Source organism: Manis pentadactyla, chromosome 16, assembly GCF_030020395.1.
Source record: "Manis pentadactyla isolate mManPen7 chromosome 16, mManPen7.hap1, whole genome shotgun sequence".
NCBI classification, from domain to species: Eukaryota; Metazoa; Chordata; class Mammalia; order Pholidota; family Manidae; genus Manis; species Manis pentadactyla.
In genome coordinates this window covers 66380035-66402340 of record NC_080034.1, presented here as the reverse complement: position 1 = coordinate 66402340, position 22306 = coordinate 66380035, and the positions used below count along the sequence as shown (strand labels likewise).

The window sequence follows — 22306 nt, the reverse complement described above, 5'->3', positions numbered from 1 at the left end:
CTGTTACATGACCTTATTTGGAGTCCAAAGTAGTATTTCCAGACATAGGAAAAGCATCCTTTCAAAGTAACCTTTCTAAAAAATTTTAAATTACCTTATACTTCTTTTTTGACAGAGAATTCCTTTGCTGTGAACGTTAAGAAAATTTTTAAATGTTTCTTATTCCTTCAAAGAATCTCAAAGCAGGATTCACCTGAACCACTCTGGCACTTCTGCAGCCAGAGCCAGCAGTCCTGACTGCCTTTTATGCTGTGGTGCCAGGCTCAGAATTATGGCACATGATGACCTCACACAGTGGGTGCCATGGACACAAGCACTGCTCTTCCCCATCATGGAGGACAGTTAGACCCCACAGTCCAAGCACCGTGCTTTGTCCGAGGCATTTTGAATGCACTCTTTACTTTAATCTTCATAATCATTTTACCTAGGAAGGTGGGTTTTACTGTCCCTGTATTACCATTGAGGGAATCACACACCAAGTGAGGTTAAATCGTTTCCTGAGGTGCCCTGGCAATAAGGAACAGAAATGTGTGATTTGAACCCAGGACTGTCTCTCTCTAAAACCTGGGGTATTAGCCACTACATGTACTTCACTGATATTACAAAGACATTTTTATACTTGATACTCATCACAATATTCAGGCATGAAAGCACAGTCAAGATGATGCTATGGCAGGGTTACAGAAAAAACCAATGCATATACTCAGTGTCTACATGTCAAAAAAATATCTAAACTAAATCTGTTCAGTAATTCCCATTTTAAATATTAATTCTGACGAGAGAATTTTTGCTGAGATTTCAAATGAAGTCAGTGGGATCAGCACTTGTACTAACTGCATTTTTACACCATGAAACACTAAGAAGGAAGCCAGCAGAACAGCTTTATGTTCACCAGCATGGGGAGCTTTTGACTGAATTTCAAGGGTTCCATCAATTAATCGTTTTTTTTATCCAGTTATAATTTTTACACAGTTATATTTTATTCAGCTAGGAAAATATACCTGTGTCCAAAAAGGTACAGATTATTTTGGTGACCAAAATTCACCTGACAAATGACATCATTTACATTTTTGCTTTTGGCATTTATAAATAAATACTATCTAAGGGCGATTCATGTAACCGGCTATCTTCTGACTCCGGGATTTCATAAAATGAGAACTGGATTGTTAGGAAAATATCAAGCTTGTATTAAAACTTTAATTCACTCAACACTCAAAACAATTGTGGGTGATGAAAAAAAGAAGTATTTTTTGTCAATAAACTTTTCCTTAGAAAAGGCAAATACAATTTATATCATTTGATTCCTATGCTTTTACATCATTCAGAAATTATGCATAAAAAGGAGTTTATTCTTTCCTTAATTTCTAAGACTAAGATAGTAAATGGTTCCTGAAAATAATCTTTAAGATCTAAAAGAAACAGGATAAAGTGAAAAAAGATGACTAAGAAGATAGAGATGGTGACAGATTAAGCCTTTTATACCATTATAATTCTCCTTTCTACAGTTACTAATTTAAATCACTAGCAGTAACACATTCATTTCTATAAATACTATGGTGAGAGAGAAGAAAAGGTTTATGTTTTTTCAGACTGAATGAAATAATCATAGTAAATGAGTAAAGTTCACTCTACACTGTAACACATACCAGTATACTATTAGGCTGTGATGCGTCATCATAAAGACAGTTTCCGCTACTTAAGACACTTGAGGCACCTACTCTATACAGGCACATTCTCTACAGAGGTTAAGTGGGAGAGCGTCCTCTCCTCAAAGGACAAGCATCTCTAACTGGGACCTCAGACTCGGGTCACTCTGACTCAGGCGATCCCAGAACGTCACCTTGAGTAGGTGATGAGTCTGAAAAAGGATGCAGAGGTCGGGACAGAAAGTTGTCTCAAATGTCCACTTAACAAATAAAGATGGTCTGACTTAGGGCCTGAGAACTAGAGCTAGAAAAGCAGGTAAATAATGAGGCTCTTTTCTTGGAGAGAGGACTGCCTGGATGTGAGGGAAAGAAGCCCGACTGGAGACCAGGCAGGTCTGAAGTGGCCTCTAAGTAACATGGAAAAGGCAAAGAGTAGGAAAGTTTTCTTCCTGAACGAAGTTAAGATAGAAGATGGAGAAATACTTGAGGAAAATGGCAAATAAATTTATTACTTTCAAGTATTTCAAGATTAGAAAAATTACCTCAAATGAATTGATTTTAGAATGTTTCTATTATTCAGAATTTTTTTAAGATTATGAAATTTTATTTAAATGTGAGTTTTTATTTCAATATTCCCATTACTCTTCATAAATGATACTCCAAAGTATAGCTAAACGTCTCATGAGCAACTGGTCTGTGTTCACTGTGCCTTGTGGACACTGAGCTGTCTAAGTAACTGGACTTCCTGTCTCACTGACAACCAGAGTCCCCTGTCCACCGGCCCGTGTTCAGGTCTTAATAGGACGTGTGATCAAGTCTCACTTGTCCCTTTATATCGTTGCTGTCTTTATGTTCCTTTTGTTGCTCCCATTTTTGTTTGAGTTTATATACTTCAGGATGGTTTAATAGGGAGGGGAGCAGTAAATAAGTAAATGAGGGAACCCATTCCACCAAAAGTCAGCTTTCACTGAATGATTTGCCAACTTACTGAGATTTTTCTTTTTTTGAAGCATACTTGCATATAGTAAAACGCATAAATCTTAGGTACAGAGTTTGAGGGGTTTAGACAAATGTATACATGCATGTAATCCACACACTAATCAAACTGAAGAACAATGCCATCACATGAGAAAGAGCCAATATATTCCAACCTCAAGTTTGGGGATTTAAAAAAAACCTATTCTGAAGTATAATAAACTTCAGAATAATAAACACATCCACTTAAAGTGTACAATTCGATCACATTTATATATATTATTCAATTATGAATCTACAATCACAATCAAGCAAATAGCATTTCGATTACCTCCCAATGATTCCTTCTGCCCCTTTACAGTGCAGTTTTCTCTCTACTCCTGGCCACAGGCAACTAGTAATTTGCTTTTTGACAACGTAGTTTTCTTTTCCTGTAAATTTATAAAATGGGAACCATGCAATATGTACACTATTTCATCTGACTTCCTTCCTTCAGCCTAATTAGTTTAAGATTCATTGATAATGTGTGTATCAACACTTCTTTTTCTTTTTATTAGAAAGTGGTATTTCCTTATATAGATGTAGCACTTTTCAAAATCCACTCTCCAGTTAGTGGGTATTATTTCTAGTTTCGGGCTGTTGTGAATGAAGCCACTATGAACATTTGAATCATTTCCATGTGGGTATATTTTTCCATTTGTCTTAGGTAAGTACTAAGAAGTGGGATTGCTAGGAGATACAGTGTTTATTTTTAAGATTTTCTAAAGTGGTTGTATTGTTTCATATTCCCACTTGCAATGTTGAGAGTTCCAAATGCTTCAAACTCTTGCCAATGTTTGTTATTATTAGTCTTTAAATGTAGCCATTGAATGGGTTAGTCTACTGGTATGTATTTATGCTTTTAATTTGCATTTTGAGATAATCCCAGTTATCAATCTTTAATTTATGCATTGCGCTTTGGTGCCAAGAACTCTTCCCCTTCTCCTACTCCTGAATAGTTCTGTGTTCTCTTCTGAAACTCTTACACTTCACATGTTGGCCTATGATCAATTTTGAGTTCATTTTGTTTGTTTGTTTGTTTGAGAGGGCATCTCTCATATTTCTTGATCAAATGGTGGTTAACAATAAAATTCTGTATAGGGGACTCAATGCACAATCATTAATCCACCCCAAGCCTAATTCTCAACAGTCTCCAATCTTCTGAAGCATAACGAACAAGTTCTTACATGGTGAACAACTTCTTACATAGTGAATAAGTTCTTACATGGGGAACAGTGCAAGGGCAGTGATATAACAGAAACTTTCAGTTTTGATCACGCATCATGAACTATAAACAATCAAGTCAGATTTGATTTTTATACTTGATTTATATGTGAATCCCACATTTCTCCCTTATTATTATTATCTTTTTTTTAGATAAAATGCTGGAGTGGTAGGTAGATGCAAGATAAAGGTAGAAAACATAATTTAGTGCTCTAAGAGGGCAAATGTAGATGATCAGGTCTGTGCCTGTAGACTGTGTGTTAATCCAATCTAGACATGGGCGACAAAACATCCATGTATGCAGAAGATTTCTCTCAAAACAGGGGGGGTGAAGTTCTAAGCCTCACCTCTGTTGATCCCCAATTTCTCACCTGATGGCCCCCCTGCGACTGTGCCTGTCTTAGGTTGTTCCTCCCTTGAGGAATCTTACCCATCTCTGGCTAACCAGTCATCTTCCGGGGCCATACAGGGAAATGTAAAGTCGGTGAGAGAGAAGCAATATTGTTTGACAAGGTTAGCTTTTTACTTCTTTGCAGATTTATGCCCTGTGGCTTCTATGCCCAGCATTTGTCTTGAGGTATCTTTACCACTTGGAAGAACTATGATACTCGGTAAATTTGATATGAGGCATGAATTCTATTTAAGGGTTGTAATTAGGAAGGAAGAAGAAAAGCTACAGAAGTAGCAGACAGAAGAAAACATGGGAAGATTGATTATTTCTTTGACATATCTTCTTGTAGAGTAACATAAGCATGTACAGGTTTTATCAAACTACTAATTAAATTGCATACACACATAACAATAATAGGAATACAGCTACATAACAAAAGCAGACCTACAATTACCAGCCATATCCCTTGCTGATATTTTTCTTTGCTGTTGTTTTGTTCTTTAAGTTTTAGTATCACCAAACGTTTGCTTCAAGTATTTCCTCTCAGATCTGCAGTCCTAGGCAACTGTCAATTTCTCACATTAATATTTGGGATGCCTAGCACTTCCTGACTGATCAATGTTATATAAATGAATGAATGAACTTACATTTTTCAGAATTGGAAACTGTACCTATTCTAGGCCTTGCCTGAAATACCTGTGGTGAATGTTTTAAACCTGGATTAAGGTGTCTGGTCTGACGGTTTTAGGTCTGTTAGTCATTCAGTGAATTGATCATTTACCAAATTATTTCTGGCTAAACAATTTTCAGTAAATTTAACTATAGCTCAAATAAAACAATGTTACCTTCTTTTTTTAAAAAAACCACCTTTCTCTTTGTAAGTGTACTTCCAGAATCCTTTATTTCCTGGTAATTAGTTTATAAAAAGACTTTTGGAATATCTTACCTAAAAGAGAATTAATCTTAAAGGCCTGCTTATATATATATATATATATATATATTCTTCACATTGCAGATGAGGGAATTAAGGCCTAGAAAAGTAGGCTACAGAGGGGATTCTGAGAAGACCGTGGCAGAAAAACCCTGGGATCACCTCTTCTCATGTACACACCTAGGAAACTACATGCAATATGCCCCACTCTGGAAATAACCTAAAGACAAAACAGAATTTCCATAGCTAATGACAAGAAGAGGCCACACTGAGAAGGGTAAAAGGGCAGAGCTGTGGTCAGCCCCATCTCCTGTCCTGCCCCAACCCCCATGAATGAGAGGAAGCAGGCATGGGGGGTGAGGGGATGAAGCCGACACCAGGGCCGCCCCAGGAAGATGAGCCCTCTGGCTTTGAGAATCAGTGTGGCTGAACTCTGGGACGGCCAGAGGACTCTCGGAGGCCTAGCCTCTGCTCCTGGAGGACGGGTGTGCTGATGATCCATCTGAGACCCAGCAGTTTGAAAAGCACCTAAATTATATGTGAGTTATGGATTAACATTGGGATGTGTGTCAGAGGGATGGGATATGCTGGAGATGTATCCAGGGGAAGAGGGGCTGTGGGGTGCCATTTTTTCTTGCCGTCCCTCAGCCTAGCTGGCCAGACACTTACAGGAGTCTGTTCTGACACTCTCTGTGGTACTCAGCAAAGGCCGTCCTAAGAGGGAAGTATACTGCGATACAGGCCTACCTCAGAAAAGAGGAACAGTCCCATATAAACAGTCTAAACTCACAGTGAAACTACAAAAAGATGAACAAATGAGGGCCAAAGTCAGCAGAAGGAGGGACATAAGATTAGAGCACAAATACATAAAATCGAGAAAGATAAAACAGAAAGAATCAATGAAAGTGGGAGCTGTTTCTTAGAGAAAATAAACAAAATAGGTAAGTCCCTAGCCAGACTTAACAAGAAAAAAAGGACTCTACACAAGTAAGCAGAATCAGAAATGATAAAGGAAGAATCACTATGGGCACCACAAAAATACAAAGAATGATGATAGAATACTATGAAAAATCATATGCTGACAAACTGGATAACCTAGAAAAAATGGACAACTTCCTAGAAAAATACAACCTTCCAAGACTGACTCAAGAAAAACAGAAAATCTGAACAGACCAATTACCAGCAACAAAACTGAACTGGTAATCAAAAAACTACCTAAAGAACAAAACCCCCAGATCAGATGCCTAAACCACTGAATTTAATGAATCGTTTAGAGAAGACCTAACACCCATCCTCCTTAGTTTGCCAAAAAGTAGAGGAGGAGGGAATACTCCCAAACTCATTCTATGATGCCAGCATCACTCTAATACCAAAACCATGCAAAGACACCACAAAATAAAGAAAATTACACACCAATATCCCTGATGAACATAGATGCAAAAATACTCAACAAAATATTAGCAAACAGAATTCAAAATTATCATCAAAAAGATCATCCACCATGATCAAGTAGCATTTATTCCAGGGGTTCAAGGAAGGTACAATATGAGAAAAGCCATTAACAGAAAGAAGGACAAAAACCACATGATCATCTACATGGACGTTGAAAAAGCATTCGACAAACTTCAACATCCATTCATGATATAAACTCTCAACAAAATGAGTATAGAGGGCAAGTACCCTCAACATAAAGGCCATATATGATAAACCGACAGCTACCATCATAGTAAACAGCGAGAAGCTGAAAGTCTTTCCTTTTAAGATCAGGAACAAGACAAGGATTCCCACCCTTCTCACTTTTATTCAACATAGTTATGGAGGTCCTTGCCACAGCAATTAGACAACACACAGAAATAAAGGGCATCCAGATTGGTAAGAAAGAAGTTAAACTTTCACTGTTTGCAGATGACATGATATTGTACATCAAAAGCCCTAAATAATCCACTTCAAAACTGCTGGATCTAATATCTGAATTCAGCGAATTTGCAGGATACAAAACTAATACACAGAAATCTCTTGCATTCCTATACACTAACGATAAATGAGCAGAAATAGAAATCAGGAAAACAATTCCATGCACATTTACATCAAAAACAATAAAATACCGAGGAAAAAACCTAACCACGAAGTAAAAGACATGTACTCTGAAAACTACAAGACACTCAGGAGAGAAATTAAAGAAGATACCAACAAATAGAAACACATCCTGTGCTCAAGGATAGGAAGAATTAATACTGTCAAAACGGCCATCTTGCCTAAAGCAATCTACAGATTCAATGCAATCTCTATCAAAATACCAACAGCATTCTTCAATGAACTATAGCAAATAGTTCTACAATTTGTATGGAACCATAGAGAACTCAAATAGCCAAAACAATCCTGAGAAAAAAGAAAAAGTGGAGGGTTGGGGGGATCATTCTCCCCGACTTCAAGCTCTACTACAAAGCCACAGTAATTAAGACAATTTGGTACGGGCACAAGAACAGACCCGTGCAACAATGGAACAGACAAGAGAACCCAGATATCAACCCAAGCATATATGACCAATTAATATAAAATTAAGGAGGCATGGACACACAATGGGGAAATGACAGCTTCTTCAACAACTGGTGTTGGCAGAACTGGACAGCTACATGCAAGAGAATGAACCTGGATTGTTGTCTAATCCCATACACAAAAGCAAACTCAAAATGGATCAAAGACCTGAATGTAAGTCGTGAAACCATAAAACTCTTAAGAAGAAAACATAGCCAAAAATCTCTTGAATATAAACATGAGCAACTTTTTCTTGAACTCATCTCCTCAGGCAAGGGAAACAAAATAAAAAATGAACAAATGGGACTGCATCATGTTAAAAAGCTTCTGTACAGAAAAGGACACCATCAGCAGAACAAAAATGCATCCTAGAGTATGGGAGAATATATTTGTAAATGACATATCCAACAAGGGGTTATCATCCAAAATACATGACTCACACACCTCAACACCCAAAAAGGAAATAACCGTTCTAAAAAATAGGTGGAAGATATGAACAGACACTTCGCCAAAGAAGAAATTCAGATGGCAATCAGGCACATGAAAAGATGCTCCACATTGCTAATTATCAGGGATATACAAATTAAAACCACAATATTGACCTCATACCAGTTAGGATGACCAACATCAAAAGATCAGGAACAACAAATGCTGGCGAGGATGGGGAGAAAGAGGAACAGTCCCACACTGCTGGTGGGAATGTAAAGTAGTTCAACCACGGTGGAAAGTAGTATGGAGGTTCCTCAAAAAACTCAAAATAGAAATACCATGTAACCTGGGAATTCCACTCCTAGGAATGTACATAAAGAAAACAAATTCTCAGGTTCAAAAAGACATATGCAACCCCCCTCCCCCATGTTTATTGCAGCACTATTTACAATAGCCAAGAAATGGAAGCAACCTAAGTGTCCATCAGTAGATGAATGGATAAAGAGGAGTATTCTATATACACAATAGAATACTATCCAACCATAAGAAAGAAGCAAATCCCACCATGTGCAAAAACATGGATGGAGCTAGAGGGTATTATGCTCAGTGACATAAGCCAGGTGGAGAAAGACAAGTACCAAATGATTTCACTCATCTGTGCAGTGTTAACAACCAAGCAAAAACTGAAGGAACATAGCAGCAGCAGACTCACAGAACCCAACACTGGACTAATGGTTACCAAAGGGAAAGGGACTGGCGAGAGTGGGTGGGAAGGTAGGGAGAAGGGGAGTAATGGGCATTACAATTAGCACCCATAGCATAGTCGGGGGAACGAGGAAGACAGTAAAGCACAGAGAAGAGAAGTAGTGACTCTATAGCATCTTAGTACACAGATGGACAGTGACTGTAATGTGGTATGTGGTGGGCACGTGATAATGGGGGGGATCTAGTAAGCACAATGTTGCTCATGTGATTGTGTATTAATGATACCAAAATAAAATAAATAAATATTTGATGAAAGAATAAATGAATGAAAAAAAGGAGAACACTTGCTGTACAAGAGATTCTGGTAGTCGGAGAGCTTCGCTGGAGAATTCTACCAAACTCTTAAAGAATTCATGTCAATCTTTCTCAAACTCTTCGAAAAAACTGAAGAGTACAGAGCACTTCCAAGCTCACTCTATGAGGCCACCACTACCCTGACATCAATCCAGATTAGGATGCCATGAAAAAACATGACTGCAGACCAATATTCTTATTGAAAATAGATGCAAAATTCTTAGTGAGGTCATGAAAATGACAGAAAGTCTATGGTCCAGAATGCAGACATATTTTTCTCATAGTTGATGCACTTACTGATATTTAAAGCTGGTCTTCAGGTAAGAATTATCAACAATTTTGATTTTCTAATGTGGGTCATGTAGGATTTCTGTGGTAAATTATGCCTCTAATTGGAAAAATACAGTGGACAATTTTCTATGATGGTGCAAATGTAGTGGTGCAGTGACCACTGGAAAATCTGAATGAAGGAACATCAGGGATATTGCAGGTTTTCTGTAAGTCTGAAATTATCTGAAAACACTCTTCTAAATGACTGTTCATACTATGCCATTAAGTCAATCTGAACACAAAATACGTTACAGACGAAGAGCTTGATTTACCCCAGATGAACCAAGTTGTAAAGCTAAACCTAATCAACCTTGTAAGAAACTGAACATTTAGAAGGCAGTACATGAGTATTGTATTGTTACTGTACCTTCAGTGTGACGGATAATTTGTGGAGCCTGGGGAAACACTGAGAACTTTAAACCCCTTTTTCTATCATGACGCCTTTCCTCACCTGGCTGCTATGAAAACTCTCGAACCCTTGCCACAGGGCACAGGACAGGGACAAGGGCATTCCCTCTTACTGCCGCTCCTCCCGTTAAGGCCCATGGCGCCCCCAAACTACTGCATCCAGTCCTCTCCACGAGGCTGACGGAGGACAGAAGCTGGGGTCTCAGCTGTCATTTTGCTTCTTGCATGGTGCTGCTCTGAGTCTGTCCCTGCAGGTATGACCCAGCAGCATGAAGAGGGGACTGGAGAGAGAGAATCACCACTCTGGCTCTGTTGGGGTGGGATTCTCTAAGGACAAATTACCGGGCAAGCGGCAGGAAGGAGCAACGTGACCTTGAGGGGAATTCATGGTGCAGAGGTATGTGGGCTATGTGATGAACAGACATCCCCTGTGCTGCCGTAGGGGACTACATGGAATTGGTGCACTTTGACACATGTTAACATGACTCAAAAGTTAATACATGGAATATCAAAGGAGAATATACACTATGCTGAATCCAAATCTTGATACAAAATATTACTAAATTCTATGCAAATTAGCACTGTGGAATGGTATTTTGAGTACTGGAAATAAATTTTAGGTGTCTCCTGATAATTTTAAGACTCTCCTGAAAACTGACAATTTAACCAAGCAGCGTGATTATAAGTTCACTCGTTTTTAAAAACACAATGAGACGATATAAATTTGGAAGTATGTTGTATGAATGTAAAACTTTAATAAGGCACACGTATATACTTTATGAATTTGAAAATTAAAAACAGTAAATTGAAAATGTTTCTGGCTTTAGTACAAATATGTAAACTTGAAATATTACATTGTGAGATATAATACATACGCTCTTTAAATATTTAAGAGAAATTCAATTATTCCAAGGTCACAGGAAATTAACCATTATGAGAATTAATAGAAGCATTGGTAGAAAGCATCTGAATTCCATGGTCAGATACTGTCCACAATTCAAGCAGACAATCCCTGACTGTACACCTACTTCCCCTGTGTGTGAATCTGTGTCAGGCTTCCTCCATGAAAGCAATTCAGAAGTAAATCCTACAGCATGCTATAGGTTTTATAGACATAGACACCCTTGTAAAATAAAGATTCTATACAATAGATATGAGAAACTAAAACAAAACCCATGTGAATAGTCCAGAAAATTTTAGATTCCTTTAGTAATTAAGAAAACTCCCTCAGGAGTTGTAACACGTAAAATACACAGTGCTAAACTCAGAAGCACGCTGGCACAGACAGACTCTCAAACTTAATGCACTTGATCATGATGAGATGATCATATGAATCATAAACAAATGGTTAAAAAACAGCTCTAGTGAAAAACCAGGACAATATGTAATTCCTCATGCTTGTTAGAATGCCTGTCATCTAGCTTACCAATAAAGAACATTAGGTAGAAAGTATATTAGAGGAATGTAAAGTTAAAGCAAGGTTTATGTACATTTTTTCTGAAGCTCAAAATAGACCAAAAAAGTAAAGGAATGTGCATGCTAAAAAGAAACTTGAATTTGCAATTATTACAAGAAGGAAGCACATGAAATAGGAAGGAGATTAGAAACATCTCACTGTTATCTCAGAAACCAAGATACACAAAAGTAAAGTACCTTCAGATTTCTACTTGGAACCTAAGGAAATCTGTTTTCCATAAATGCATGTCATTTAGAAAAAGCATCCAATGTTTTGGCTCTTAAGCGTTACGGTGATTTCAGTCCTAAAGGTGTTTTGTGACTGCACAGGCATTCCCTGTCTAATAAAGGCCCTCAGACATCTCAATGATATAGAAGACTGGGTCCATCAAATATGACCCACAGTATGGGAATCAGAATGTGTAAGTTAAGAAGAAAGAAAATGGGGTTTGCAAACCAAGGTAAAGCAAACTAAAATGGCCCAGGACTCTGATTTCCCCCTCAAGGCCACAGACTGACTCTTGACTCACGTATCCTTGACTTGTTTTACAGGTATTTAGGCTCCACCAGACGAGCCACCTCCTGACAATGAGCAAGTGAACTCTAGCCTCAGTGGCGCCAGAAGGCTGACAGCTAACACTCCTCAAACAGTCCCGTCACCTCACCACGGACCCGTCAGAACAATGCCACAAGCTCATCACACATCCTGCAACCCTTTCCCATAACCTTTACAAGCCCTTGCTTGTAAGCCAATAGTGAGTGCAGGGCTTCAAACTTTAGCTATCCGTTCTCCTTGCTTGGGGAACGCCCACCTTCTTTCCCTATGTTAAAAAAAACCACATCCCAAAGTCAGGGTTTGGTTTCACTGCTCAGGTCAGTGTTTGGCTTTGCTGTATGCTGACTGAGTGGAAACAGGTGTGTCTCATTTGGTAACAACTTCACCTTAGATGGTGTTGAGCAGCATCCAGTAGGTGGCATGGAGACAAAAGACATCATCGTATTTTGTTCTAAACCTGATTCATAAAATTTGCTCACTCAAATCATGTATCAAAATAGATAGATGTTCCCTTGGTTACTTTATGCATGTTTTTAACAAATACATTCACACAGAGGTCTGGCAAAGAACATATTAGTGAAGGAAGTTAATTTTTAAAAATTATGTTCAACACTCATTCAGGAGAAATCATCAAGCACAATGATAATCCCATTTGAAAATGACAAGCCACAAGGGATATCAACATATTGATAAGTTAGCTTTTCAAAAGCTAGGGACATAAAAGCATACTAAATTCTGGTTTGGTATCAATAAAATAGTAGAACTCAAAATAATGTTCTGAATTTTAATGTACTTAAACTTCCACTTTTCAGTGGATCTCAATTACTTTAATGTTGGAAAAGTAACAATACAGGTGAGTGAAGGGACTTACTAGGGTGTGACTTTTTTCTCTTTGCCTCAGGTTGCAGGGAAGACTGACTGGTCCCATTTCTTGATATGAATTTTATGACTGTGTATATGATGCTGAAGTGGCATTTCTCTACAGAAATAATCCTGAATCAGAATGATACAGAATAATATAACGTTAATCCTTAGAAACCCTCAGTGAATGAGGAACATTGCGCATTAATTATTACAGGGTCAGATCTTTAAAGATGATTCACACAAGGGCACAAAGCTCTAAGAGCTGGCTCATTCCTCACTTGATCTGCTTCCATAAAGCATTTTAAATTCACAAAATATTATTCTTTCTGGGCACACACTATGCCCCAGACCCTGGAGCTATTATATAATCTAATTCTGGTCTTTCATAACAGTTTTATTGTATAGATAACACCAGCCCTCTTTACCCTTCTAAGAAATTTTATGCAACACTTAAAAAAAAAAAATGTTACAATACTATATGAGAACTTAAATAAAGGAAGCATTTAGGAATATGATAGAAAATGGCAGGTTCTGTACTCACTCTTTACAAAAACATCCAGAAGAAATCATGGCAAAGCTCCATCTGCAGGTGTCAGGACCCCACGCAGGATGCATTTTCCTCCTGGTGGAGTGGGCTCCCAAGTCATCCCAAAGTTGCTGCCCAGCCTCCTGGGTCCTGCAGATACAAAAGCTCAAGTCTTCATTCTAGCAAACGTACCAGAGTGCACAGGAGGAGCACACGTGCGCAATGTGTGCCAGAAAAGGCAGGATCAGGCCTCCCGTAGCTCAAACATAGTCACTACTGATGGTTGGGCCCCTTCTTAGAAGTCCTGGTAAAGGGCTCAAATCCAATATATGATTACTCAGTGAAAATATATGGTTACGTTCAAACAGAAATGGAGCCTGATGTTCTGTGCCCAGATGGGATCCCAAGATCAAAGTGAACATAAAAATTTCTGATTTTCAGTCAACCATTAATATATGATTGGAATATGTAAGAAACAGTATCATTTATATCCACCAAAACTAAAAAATGCAAAAATACAAATGCTCAAATATAAATGCAACAAAATACTTGTAGATCTCTGGGGAAAAACATGTGAAACATTTTTGACAGCAATGAAAGAAAAAACAAAACAACAGAGATATACTGCCCATGATCAAAATTCCATTACTAAGATGTCCATTTTCCTCAAATTGACTTAGAGACCCCAAGTAATCCCAACAATAACCTTACCACACTATATTGCAGGAATTGACAACTCATTTGAATACCTGTTCATCTATACAATGATAAAGAAAAAGTTGAACTCAAATGTTAAAATTTCAAACTTAATTGCACAGCTACAATAATTAAAGGAATATATTTAAAATGAATTCACACAGGGACTCTCTTGCCCCTCCTGGTGTGAGCCACGAGCTCTGCTCTTTCACTTTATCCCTAAATAAAAGCCTGTACCTTGCTCTCCTACCTTGAGTGTTTGTGAAGCTCATTCTTCGGCTTCGTGAACAAAAACCCCGGCATCAGAATGACCCCAAACAACAAGTCTCCCAACCACAAAAGCACTGACACCTTCTCTGCCCTGATAGAAACCACTGAAGAAACAGAACTTGACAGCCCTTGACTGAGACTTCACGGTAACTGTCCAAAGCAGCAATCCCTATTTCATCCTAATGGATCCAGAAGATGACTGAGAAATTAGATTTTGCCTTGCCATTAAAAAATCATCAAACTAACTACCAAACTTCTAGAAAAAAAATATCAGAACACATCTTATTAGTTGCCCTGTTTGTTATCTGTGCTCCAAAAACAAGGATCCACCTGGCTGCAAGTGGATAACAGACTTGCCAAGCATGTAACTCCAATTTCAGGAGGCAAGCAACTTACATATTAGAAAGTTATAAAACTGCACTAGATTAAGTGAACAAATTGTATTTCCAGTCTACAGTATTATCCTGATCTGTAAACCTGTCTTCATTAACCTGAATATTTTCAAACACCTAAAACTCAACTAGTTCTAATCACCTGCTTTACCAGTCAAAACCAAATGTGTGCTTGACACCCTCCATTTTAAAAACCCAGCTGTCTTGATGTTGATGTCTAGAACAAACACCTACCAGAGGTTTCCACAGGTCATTCACCCTTCTATTGGGCAGGTGTGTTAAGATGAAACTTATGATTTAAATGTCAAGCCACACTATAAATTGCACTACTTTTCTCCTCATTAATAAAATATAAATAAATAAATACACACAAATAAATGAAATAGAACAGAGAGTTCACAAATGGACCCAATAAATTACAGAATCTTGAACCTCGCCAAAGAAATGAAAGCACTTCCACACAGAAAACAGGGTCTTTAGACTTTATTCTTCCATTTTCTTACTTAGAGTTCACCAACATCAACAAATGGAGACGAGGCAAAAGGATGGCCATGTGTAAATGAATAGACAGCTCAACTCAGAAATGAAAGAAAAGCTAACTGACACAACAGAAACACAAAGGACTGCAAGAGGCTGTTATAAAAAGCTCCTAGAAATGCATAATATTCCAAAACTGAACCAGACAGAAGAAATAGAAAATCTCCACTGACAGATTAACAGTAATGAACTGTACTGATAATCAAAAACAAAAAAACAAAAAACACTCTACAAACTCAAGGACCAGATGGTTTTAAAAAATTACTTCCACCAAACATTTAAAGTACAGTTAACATTTACCTTTCTCAAACTACTTCTAAACCTTGAAAAGGAAGGAAAACTTCACACCTTTTTATTAGATCAGCATCACCCCAATACCAAATCCAACAAAAACAGAACAAAAAAGGAACACTAAGACACCACCATCCTTGGTGAACACATTTGTGAAAATCCTCAAAAAAATTAGCAGCAAACTGAATTAAAAAATACATTACAAAACTCATTAACCAAGAACAAGTAGGATTTATTCCAGGGATGCAAAGATGGTGAAATACCTGCAAATCAATGTGACACATCCCATTAACAAAAGGAAGGACAAAAACTATATCATCACAATAGGTACTAAAAAGGATCACAAAACCCAACATGCTTTTATGCTAAAAACTCAACAAAGTGTGTATAGTGGGAACATACATCAACATAACAATGGCCATATATGACAAACTCACAGCTGCCATCACACAGAATTGCAAAAAGCTGAAAGCTTTTCCTCTAAGGTCAGGAACACGACAAGAATGCCCACTGTCACTTTTATTAAACATAGTCCTGAAAGTCCTAGCTACGGCAACCAGACAAGTAAAAGGCATCCAAGTTGTTAAGGAAGAAGTCAAATTGCCCCTACTTAGAGGTGACATGATACTGTATAGAGAAAACCCTAAAAACTGCATCAAAAAACTATTAGAATTAATAAATGAACTCAGTAAAAGTCACAGCAAACAAAACCAATGCGCAAAAATCTGCCACATTTACACATACAAATGAACTACCAGGAAGAGATTTAAGAAAGAATCCCATTTATGATTGCCTCAAAAAGGATAAAATCACTGGGAATAAAATTCAACCAAGGCAGATAAAGACCTGTAATCTCAAAACTCTAAGACACTGATGAAAGAAACTGAGGAAGACACAAATAAATGGAAACCTATCCCATGCTCCTGGATAGGATGATTGAATATTGTTAAAATGGCCATATTATCCAAAGCAACCTACAGATTCGATGTAATCCCTATCAAAAAACCAATGGCATTTTTCACTCAACTAGAGGAAAAGATCCTAAAATTTATATGCAACCTCAAAAGACCCTGAAGAGCCAAAGAAACCTTGACAATGAAGAACAATGCTGGGGGTAAACAGCTATACTACAAAGCTGCAGTGAATGAAACAGTATGGTACTGACACAAGAATATATGAATCAATGGAACTGAACAGATAACTAAGAAATAAACCCACACTTATATGGTCAATTAAAATATGACAAAAGAGGCAAGAATATACAATGGGGAAAAGACAGTCTCTTCAATGAATGGTGCTGGGAAAACCAGACATCTACATGCAGGAGAATGGTATTGCATCACTGTCTAACATCATGCACAAAACTTAATTCAAAATGCATTAAATACCTAAAGGCATGAAAGCACAAAACTTTTTAAAGAAAAGATGGGCATGAATCTCTTGAAAATCAGCAAGAGTAAATTTTTTCTCGACACACCTCCCCAGGCAAGGGAAACTAAAGAAAGAATAAACAAGAGGGGCTTCATCGATCTAAAGTTTCTGTATAGTAAAGGACAACATCAACAAAATGAAAAGGCAACTTACTGTAAGGAAGAACATAACTGAAAGTGATATATCTGATAAGGGGCTGACATCCAATATATATTGGATAAATATACTATAAAACAAAGAACCCATTAAAATATGGGCAGAGAACCAGAATAGACATTTCCCAAAGAGGGCATACAGATGGCCTACAGTCACATGAAAAGATGCTCCACATCACTAATTATCAGGCAAATGCAAATTAAAACCACGAGGGGACTCACTCAAGATGGCAACGTCAGTAGGGCAACAGAAATATCCTCCCAAAACCATATAGATTTCGAAAATACACCAAATGCAACTACTCCTAAAAGAGAGTCCAGAAGATACAGTACAACAGCCAGGCTACATCTACATCTGCGAGAACTCAGCATCTCATGAAAAGGGTAAGATACAAAACTGCAATATGGTGGGGCCAGTGCGCTCCCCCCACCCCAGCTCACCAGGGTGAGGAAAAGCATCAGCCTGGGGAGGGAGCGGAAGCACAGGACTGCTAAACAACCAGCCCTAGTAATCTGCACTGGGAGCACAGACACACATTGCACGGTGTACGGGATATGACAGAAACGGAAAAGGAAATTCCGAGAAGGAGACTATGAACAGGTCCCCACAGCGGGTTGCCCTGGAACAAAAGAAACGCAGGCACTTTAAAAGTATTAAGGGGACAAGCGTTTAACAGGTGGACTAAATCGTCCTGGCACACACAGAAAAGCAGGCTGGGAATGTAAAGGAACGTCAGGTGCCCTAACCCCCTGGGTAGCAACACAGCTCCGAAGCCCATCATAGCGATAAGCAGCCTGTTCATTCCCCCCGGTGGGCGCTGCAAGCAAACCACTGAAGCACCATTGCTGTAGACCAGCAGGGGAGCAGCCCCACTCACAGCAACCACACAGAATCTTCTCCCAGCGCACACCTAAACGAGTCAGAGTCAGAGCCAGAACCTGCCCCCTGTGCGCAGCAGCTGCCTGGCACAAGCTTAATGAAGCCGGTGCAAAGTCCAGAAGTCACAAAGGGGTGCCTTTCTCGCAGGAGAACACATGCAGCTCGCCTGCAACCCCTGCCAGTGCCTAAGGCGATCCTGAGGGCCGCCCCACCCAAGGTAGCTCAGGGGATTAACCCAGAGACTGCTCCCTGTGTGCAGTTAACGGGCACAGAAAGCAGAGAAGGGAAAGGTTACCAGAAAACAGGAAGGGACTCTCTTCTCCCACCTGACACACATACCACTCGCCAGTGATCACTTCTATCACCGTGAAAAGGAAGAACAACCTGGTTCAGTCCAAAATCACTCAAATTCCAGAGAGAGAGCCTGGTGAGACAAGTATAACCAGTCTTCCTAAAAAAGAATTCAAAATAGAAGTCATAACCAGGCTCATGGAGTTCCAGAGAAATATGCAGGAGCTCAGGGATGATTTCTGGAGGGAGACAACAGAAATGAAACAAACAATGGAAGGACTTAAGAGCAGACTGGATGAGGTGCAAGAGATTGTTGATGGAATAGAAAACAGGAATACAGAGAAACTGAGGCAGAGAGAGACAAAAGGATCTATAGGAATGAAAGAACACTTAGGAGAATTGTGTGACCAATGCAAATGGAATAATATTCGCATTATAGGGGTACCAAAAGAAGAGAGAGAAAATGAGATAGCAAGTGTCATTGAAGAAATAATTGATGAAAACTTCCCCAAGCTGGGGAAGGAAATAGTCTCAGATCATGGAAACCCACAGATTTTCCAACATAAGGGACCCAAGGGGAACAACACCAAGACACATAATAATTAAAATGGCAAAGATCAAAGGCAAGGACAGGGTAGTAAAAGCAGCCAGAGAAAAAAGATCACCTGCAAAGGAAAACCCATCAGGCTATTTTCACACTTCTCAACAGAAACCTTACAGGCCAGAAGAGAGTGGCATCATATATATAATGCATGAAACAGAAGGGCCTTGCACCAACAATACTGTATCCAGCAAGATCATCACTTAAATTTGAAGGAGGGATTAAACAATTTCCAGATAAGCAAAAGTTGAGGGAATTTACCTTCCACAAAACACCTGTACAGTGTATTTTAAAGGAACTGCTTTAGATGGAAGTACTCCTAAGGTTAAATAGATGGTACCAGAGAAAATAAAATCACACCAAAGAAAGCACAACAAATACTAACTAAAGCCAAAAAATAAAATCAGTTATCCACAAAAGGAGTTAAGGGAAACACAAGAGAGTACAGAATTAAACACCTAAAACACAGAGAGTAGAGGAGGTAGAAAAAGAAGGGAGGGAAATAAAGAATCATCACACTGTGTTTATAACAGCATAAGTGAGTTAATGTTAGACGATTACATAGCAAAGAAGCTAACCTTGAACGTATGGTACCCACGAATGCAAAGCATGCAATGGAAATAAGTACATATCTATCGATAATTACCCTGAATGTAAATGCAGGAAATGCACCAATCAAAAGACACAGAGGGAGGAGGAGCGAAGATGGTGGCGTGAGTAGAGTAGCCGAAATCTCCTCCCAAAACCACATATATTTTTGAAAATACAACACATATAAATACTCCTAAAAGAGAGACCAGAAGATACAGTACAACAGCCAGACTACATCTACATCTGCCAGACCCTAGCGCCACACGAAGGGGGTAAGATACAAACCACGGCCCGGTGGGACCCAAGCGTGCCAATCACACCAGCTCCTTGGTGGGAGGAGAGGAGTCGGAGCGGGGAGGCAGAAGGAGCCGAGGACTGCTAAATACCCAGCCCCAGTCATCCACACTGGGAGCGGAGACACACAGTGCATGGTGTGCTGGACACTAGGGAAACAGAACGGTAAAACCTGCAAGTGGGTCAGCGCAGCTGGCGCCCCTGGGACAAAAGAAAAGCGAGGGCTTTTTTGAAAGTCTTTAAGGGACAGGGGCCCCGCAGCTGGACGGAAGCGTCCTGGCGTGCTCAGCACAGAAGCTGGGAATCATGGGGAACTCTGGGCGCCCTAACCCCCTGGGCGGCAGTGGAGCTTGGAGGCCCCTCACGGCGATGAACAGCCTCCGGCACGTTCCCCCTCCGGCAAAGCTCTGCCACAGTGGAGCAGCAACCTGAGGCCGGCCACACCGAGAGCAGCCGCTCGGGCCAGACTTAGAGGCCACATCTGCATGCAGCTGCCCAGCACAAGCCACTAGGGGTCGCTGTTCTCACAGGAGACGAAGGCCACAAACTAGCAAGAAGGGATGTTCTCCCAGCTGACACATGCGCCAACTCCCCACAACTACCTCTATCGCCATGAAAAGTCAGAAGAATTTGATCAAGACCAGACTAACAGAGACAACCCCTGAGAAGGAGCTTGGGGAGACAGACCTAACCAATCTTCCTGAGAAAGTATTCAAAATAAAGGTCATGACCATGCTGATGGAGCTGCCGAGAAAAATGCAAGAGCTAATGGACAAAGTAGGGAGGGAGACTACAAAAATAAAACAATCTCTGGAAGGATGTTAATGAAGAATGGATGAGATGCAAAAAGCCATTGATGGAATAGAAACCAGAGAACAGGAACGCTTAGAAGCTGACACAGAGAGAGATAAAAGGATCTCAAGGAATGAAACAATATTAAGAGAACTATGTTACCAATCCAAAAGGAACAATATCCACATTATAGGGGTACCAGAAGAAGAGAGAGAAAAAGGGATAGAAAGTGTATTTCAAGAAATAATTGCTGAAAACTTCCCCAAACTGGGGGTGGAAATAATTGATCAGACCACGGAAGTACACAGAACTCCCAAAAGAAGGGACCCCAGGACGACAACACCAAGACACATAATAAATAAAATGGCAAAGATCTAGGACAAGGAGTTTCAAAGGCAGCTAGACAGAGGAAAAAGGGCACCTACAAAGGAAAACCCAACAGGCTATCATCAGACTTCTCAACAGAAACCTTACAGGCCAGAAGAGAATGGCATAATATATTCAATGCAATGAAACAGGAGGGCCTTGAACCAAGATTACTGTATCCAGCACGATTATCATTTAAATATGAAGGAGGGAGTAAACAATTCCCAGACAAGCAAAAGTTGACGGAATTTCCCTCCCACAAACCACCTCTACACGGTATTTTAGAGGGACTGCTCGACATGGCAGCACTCCTAAGGCTAAACAGATGTCACCAGAGAAAATAAAATCACAGCAAAGAAAGCAGACCAACCAAATACAAACTAAAGGCAAAAAATAAAATCAACTACCCACAAAAGCAGTCAAAGGAAACACAAAGGGGCACGCAATAAAACACCCAAAATATAAAGAATGGAGGGGGAGGAATAAGCAGGGAGAGAAATAAAGAATCACCAGACAGTGCTCATAACACCACAATAAGCGAGTTAAGTGAGACAGTAAGATACTAAAGAACCTAACCTTGAGCCTTTGGTAACCACAAATCTAAAGCCTGCAATGGCAGTAAGTACATATCTTTCAATAGTCACCCTAAATGCAAATGGACTGAATGCACCAATCAAAAGACAGAGTAATAGAATGGATAAAAGAGCAAGACCCTTCTATATGCTACTTACAAGAGATGCACCTCAAACCCAAAGACATGCACAGACTAAAAGTCAAGGGATGGAAAAACATATTCCATCCAAACAGGGAGAAAAAAGCAGGTGTTGCACTACAGGTATCAGACAAAATAGACATCAAAACGAAGAAAGTCACAAGAGATAAAGAAGGACATCACATAATGATAAAGGGTCAGTCCAACAAGCGGATATAACCATTATAAATATATATGCACCCAACACAGCACACCAGCATATGTGAAACAAATACTAACAGAACCAAAGGAGGAAATAGAATGCAATGCGTTCATTTTGGCAGACTTCAACACACCACTCATTCCAAAGGATAGATGCACCAGACAGAAAATAAGTAAGGACATGGAGGCAGTAAACAACGCACTAGAACACATGGACCTAATAGACATCTATAGAACTCTACATCCAAAAGCAACAGGATACACATTCTTCTGAAGTGCACATGGAACATTGTCCAGAATAGACCACATTGCTAGGCCACAAAATGAGGCACAGTAAATTCAAAAAGATTGGAATCCTAACAACCAAATTTTCAGACCACAAAGGTATAAAGCAAGAAATACATTGTACAAAGAAAGCAAAAAAGCTCACAAACACAT

At 39.3% G+C, this 22306-nt stretch overlaps 1 protein-coding gene across 1 annotated transcript in view; it reads right to left on the bottom strand.

Annotated features, from left to right (window-relative positions):
• The window catches only part of LOC130681268 (bromodomain adjacent to zinc finger domain protein 2B-like), a 128409-nt gene that overhangs the window by 91183 nt on the left and 14920 nt on the right, over positions 1-22306 (bottom strand). The window contains exon 2 of the mRNA XM_057493905.1: positions 13384-13518. The gene's annotated coding sequence lies outside the window, so the exon portion shown is untranslated. The remainder of the gene's footprint in view (positions 1-13383; positions 13519-22306) is intronic.